This window comes from Chiloscyllium plagiosum, unplaced genomic scaffold (genome assembly GCF_037043375.1).
Source record: "Chiloscyllium plagiosum isolate Xiang-an unplaced genomic scaffold, Cpla_swu_hap1 HiC_scaffold_6, whole genome shotgun sequence".
Taxonomy (NCBI): Eukaryota; Metazoa; Chordata; class Chondrichthyes; order Orectolobiformes; family Hemiscylliidae; genus Chiloscyllium; species Chiloscyllium plagiosum.
The window spans coordinates 43157195-43163194 of record NW_028270144.1 but is presented as its reverse complement, the minus strand read 5'-3'; positions in this window follow the sequence as shown (position 1 = coordinate 43163194).

Below are 6000 nucleotides of genomic sequence, written 5' to 3'. Positions count from 1 at the left end.
GATGCGAGCATAAGAGGTACATTTAGTAAGTTTGCAGACGACACCAAAATTGAAGGTGTAGTGAACAGCGAAGAGGGCTACCTCAGATTACAACAGTATCTTGGCCAGATGGGCCAATGGGCTGAGAAGTGGCAGATGGAGTTTAATTCAGTTAAATGCAAGATACTACATTTTGGGAAAGCAAACCTTAGCAGGACGTATACACTTAATGGTAATGTCCTAGGGAATGTGACTGAACAAAGAATCCTTGGAGTGCAGGTTCATAGCTCCTTGAAAGTGGAGTCGCAGGTAGATAGGATAGTGAAGAAGGTGGTTGGTATGCTTTCCTTTATTGGTCAGAGTATTGAGTACAGGAATTGGGAGGTCATGTTGCAGCTGAACAAGACACTAGTTAGGCCACTGTTGGAATATTGCGTGCAATTCTGGTCTCCATCCTATCGGAAAGATGTTGCGAAACTTGAAAGGGTTCATAAAGATTTACAAGGATGTTGCCAGGATTGGAGGATTTGAGCTACAGGGAGAGGCTGAACAGGTTCAGGCTATTTTCCCTGGAGCGTCGGAGGATGAGGGGTGACTTTATAGAGGTTTACAAAATTATGAGGGGCATGGATAGGGTAAATAGGCAAAGTCTTTTCCCTGGGGTCAGGGAGTCCAGAACTAGAGGGCGTAGGTTTAGGGTGAGAGGAGAAAGATATAAAAGAGACCAACGGAGCAACTTTTTCACACAGAGGGTGGTCAGTGTTTGGAATGAGCTGCCAGAGGAAGTGGTAGAGGCTGGTACAATTGCAACATTTAAGAGGCATTTGGATGGGTATATGAAAAGGAAGGGTTTGGAGGGATATGGGCTGTGTGCTGGCAGGTGGGACTAGATTGGTTTGGGATATCTGGTTGGCATGGTCAGGTTGAACCGAAGGGTCTGTTTCCATGCTGTACATCTCTATGACTCTATGACTGCTCTGCTCTGTCATTTAATCCAGCATTCATCAATGCTTTTTAATCATCACACCCCCTTCTCTGTATATGCAGGTAGAAATCAGAAATGTATCAATCTCTACCTTAAACATACTCAATGATGGAGCTTCCATGAGCCCCTGTGACAGAAGATTTGAAACCCTCTGAACGAAAGCACTTCTCCTCATCTCAAACCTAGCCCCCTTATTTTTAAGTTGTGCTCCCTGGTTCTCGATTTCCCACATCAGAGAAACGTCTCATCTACTTCGATATTATCTACCTGACTACTACATTCTCTGATACACGAGAGAATACAAGCCCTCTTCATAGGACAATCCTTCCATCCTGGGAAAAATGTCTGATGAGCCTTTGTAGCACTCTCTCTGTTGAAATAATATCTCTCCTAAAATAAGGAGACTAAAATACTACGTAGTACTCCAAGTGCAGTCTAACCAACCTCCTATATAATTGAAGAAAAATCTCTCAATCAGAGATTATGTTCTTTGAGCATGGACAAATGCATATCTACATTCTTGACTAATGGGCATAAGACATATTAGCGATACAGGATTTAGGGGTGGAAGTCCTAACATTGAATGAAAGAATTAGGATGAAGCCCTAGAGCACCAATCTGATCCTTTAAGCCCGTCCATCCATATGATCAGCAGACTCTTTGGCTGCCTCCAAACTCTTTCTTGGAATGGCAACTTCAATGAGCATCCATCCCCTCAACTTCAGAGTGAAAATCCAGCCTTAACAGGTATTTTCCAAGGTGATATGCCAAGTTGAGAAATTCCTTAACTCTCATCACGGCAACTTGGATTAACTTTCAGACCAAGGTGTTTTCTCTTAGAGCAGAACCATATGAGAATTCAATGACAATGCCAGAAAATTCAGATGAAAATTCTGTAAGTCTGACAGATTTTCAGAGGAAAATAAATTGAAGTGAGGAAAGAAGACAAACTGTACCTTATTTGTACCAAAAATTTTAAATCTTATGAAAAGCTTTATAAAGCTCTTTGGAACATGTGGCAAACAAAATAAATAAATCTGAAGGCATTGTATGGTGCTCAGATGACTCACAGCTTTGAACCTAATGGATGTTCACACCTCATGGATGTGTCATTGGACAACACAAGTTTTTCTATTCCTTGTTTAAAAACTTGAGGCAGGTTTGTCTTTGAACCTTCTCGGTGTGGAATTGGAAAATAAATTTTAGTTCCTCTTTAGTGGCGCTAACCTTGTGATCAGAACAATTCTATTCTCTGTTGTCAACTTATCACAAATAGGAGCATCTATTTCTGACACTAGCAATTGGATTGAACAGAAAAATACATTTATTTCAAGATAATGACGTTTTGCTTTTTTTTAATTTCAAGCATACTTTCTTTTCATTTTTTTGCAAAGTGCAATGAAATAGTAGTAAGAGCTTGAAGCTTCAAAAGTTTCAGAAAATAATTACTCTTCAGTTCTCATTTCTGATATATTTTAATCATACACATTATTTGTTGCAACAATGAGTTGTCTTTTTCATTGTAATGAAACATTGATATCCCTTTGGCCAGACATTTGCAATCCTGTTGATTTATTGTACACTTGACTACCCATCAAACTTGACTAAACCAATGGACCATGGAAAATTATGTGCCAAGAATTAAGGTAGACTGCATCTGGGGGATCACCTCCATACACCAATAGATATCCAGATTGGGTGATGTGAGGATTCATAGAAAATTGTAGTTAAAGAAAATTCTATCACATAAATGAGACAACATATGGTAATTTTCTGACATGAAAATACGGCCAAGTATAGGCAGATGGCTAATGATAAAACCACAAGAACATATCTATCCTTGATGTTATACTTTGAAGCAGATTCTGTATATATTATGCAAAATACTAAAGATGTGACAAGTGCCATTCTTTTTTCCCTGTAGAAAAATCCCCTTGACTTTATGATTCAAAATTACATGAGTAAAGGTTTCTGGCAGTTATATCTGTGTTCACCAGTTTCTTTTACACGCAGATTGCTTACTCTCTAATCTATGGAAAGGAAGATTCATGTCAATAGCTCATCTGAATAATGTTTTAAATTATTGGATTGATATTATATAGTTTTAATGGCAGTCATAAATTTTTGTGGCACAATATAATCTCTTGCACTGTCTTGATTCATTGTTATGCTTTTTGAGAGAGGTAATTTGCTGCTGCAAAATAAAAATCTTGGTCAATTCAAAACTAAAAATCTGTTACAAAATAAGTATATTTGTAAAACAAAAGCATCCACACAGTAAATTAATTTTCAAGGGATACTCCTGATCTCCTTCTCTAACCTTGATGGAAATCCAAGGAAAAAGGTGGGAACAACAAGATACAATATTTTGCCTGGATGTATGCAGATACTGAAGATATTGTGAGCGATCACTAGAACAGTAATTGAAATGGATTTGTTATATTTAAGTGCACAGAAAGCATGCAGAAAAGATGTTATGCCAATTTTTCTCTCCTTGCCACATCAAATTACATAAGGCAAACAGATATATCACATAATGCCTATACCAAGGAAAATACTGCCAAATCCACTAATTATCTCGGTAAAACTTAGTTAATGAAACTAACATTTAGAACTTCAATGTAATGTTTTGGAGACAAAACCAAAATTGCTGTCAAAGCTCAACAGGTATGGCAACATCCGTGGAGAGAAATTAGAGTTAACACTTTGGGTCCAATGACCCTTCCCAGAATTGATGGTAGCTAAGAAAATGTTGCCAATTGTGCCGAAGATAGGGTAAGGGGAGGAGTAGATAATCATCAGGCCAGGAGAGCGAATAATAACTATTAATGGGGACAGTTAGTGGCTAACAATGGGTTGTGTGTAATAGCAGATGATGTGATAACAAAGTCTAGTATGTGGGAATAGGGGTAAGGACATGGGATAGCTCAAGGCCTAAAGTTATTGAACTTGATATTCAGTCCAGAGTTCCCAAGTGGAAAATAAGATGCACTGAGTTCCGCTGAAGCACTGTAGCAAGCCTGAGACAGAGATGTTGGCCAGGGAACATGTTGGTGTATTGAAATGGCAGACAACTGGAAGCTCCAGATCTTTTTCACTTTGGAGGTTTGACAAGTCATTGTGACCTGGTGACCATTTACCCATTTGGAGAGGTACCGATTGCTCTTTATTATGCATGTTTGACAATTTGGTTGTCTTGGTCTGAATGCTTTCACTCAATATCATCACTCAGTCATCATGGTTGGAGTAAGGTGTCAATGGCATTTATCATTTCTATGCCCAAAAGATTCTGCCAAAAAGCTTTAAATGGTGTAGAGGTGATTATTATTGCAATGACCTTCTCTGAAGTTCTGAAGTTCCTCTTCAGAAAAGTTAGACTCGTGACATTTGCTGCAGCATCCTCTCACAAACTGTTTGATAGATTCTTGAACTTGCTGCCTATATGTTGGTGTCTGTTGATCCTGAATTTAATTAACTCAAGCCTGTCTTCATGGAATCTCCAGAAGTTTTTTAGATCATTGTGAAAGCCTAAGGAAAGACCAGACATATGAAATCTGTGCATTTCCTCATATTCAAAAGCAAGCAAAGTTTTCGAGTTTTTTTCTTTTCATTTATCACTTCACCTGTAATATAAGTCTGCATATGCTGTTTGCACAGTTGTAATTCAGTAAAATGTATTACTGCATGCTGCTTAATCCCTAACTAACTGTTTGTCTTCAATTTCTCTTTACAGGTCTCTGCTGCTTTCATTTCAGAAGTAGAGAAATATTATAATGTCTTAAAAGAAAGCAGAGTATGTGCAGCTTTTTGTTTAAAGAAAACTTCTTTTATTTCATTTATTTCTCCTACCTTTTGTAATTGCTGTTTTCCTTTATATTTCCCTATTGCTGCTCCTTTTAAAAAAATCAAGTTTGGAGTTAAACAAATTTTGTCACTGTAGGTTTTTTGCCTGCAGCTGGTATTCACATTAGTAAAGGAGTGATGACATTACACAGGCTTTGTTTATTGTTGTGTTGATGGAGGTGATAAAATGGCAGAACTAACTGACTTATTGGTACAGATAAGTCTTCAATAGATACAAAACCATTTCTTTTTTTGTGTTTAAAAGCTTAATATTATTGCAAGAGTATTTTGTAATAATGCTTTCTGTACCACTTAACAGCGATTTCTTTTAAATTCCAACAGTAGCCTCTCATGTTCTTTTTATTTTGTTTTAGTGGAGAGAAGGGTGGAGTGCCCTCTGTGCTTCATTTGAAGTCTGAAATCTTTAGTAGCCTTGATCTTTTTGAAAGTAAGGCAATCTTTAAAACTTATTTTGTCTTTGAAGAACTTGCATTGTAAACAAATCCTTTTTAAAATTCATTTGAGGGTTGTGGGCCAGTATTTATTGTCCACCCCTAGTCACACTTGAGAAGGTGATGGCAAGCTGTCTTCTTGACCGCTGCAGTCCACTAACTGTGGGTTGACCCCCAATTCCCTTAGGGAGGAAAGCCTAGGATTTTGGCCCAATGACATTGAAGGAACGGTGATATATTTCCAAGTCAGAATAGAGAGTGACTTGGAGGGGTGCATGAAATTGGTGATGTTCCCATATACCTGCAGCCATTGTCCTTCTAGATGGAAGTCATTGGGGGTTTGGAAGGTACTGTCTGAGGACCTTTGGAGAATTTCTGCAGTGTCTCTTGTAGATAGTACACACTTCTGCTACTGGGCATTGGTAGTGGAGGGAATGGATGCTTGTGAATGTAATGCCAATCAAGTAGGCAGATTTCTCCTGAATGGTATCAAGTTTCTTGAGTATTGTTAGGGCTGCACTCATCCAAGTAAGTGGGGAGTATTCCATCACACTCCTGACTTGTGCCTTGCAGATGGTGGACAGGCTCGGGGAGTCAGGAGGTAAGTTACTCACTGTCATATTCCTAGCCTCTGACCTGCTCTTGTAGCCAGTGTTTTTGTGGTGGGTCCAGTTGTGTTTCTGGTTAATGGTAACCCCCAGGATATTGATAGTGGGGGATTCAGTGATGGTAACACTATTG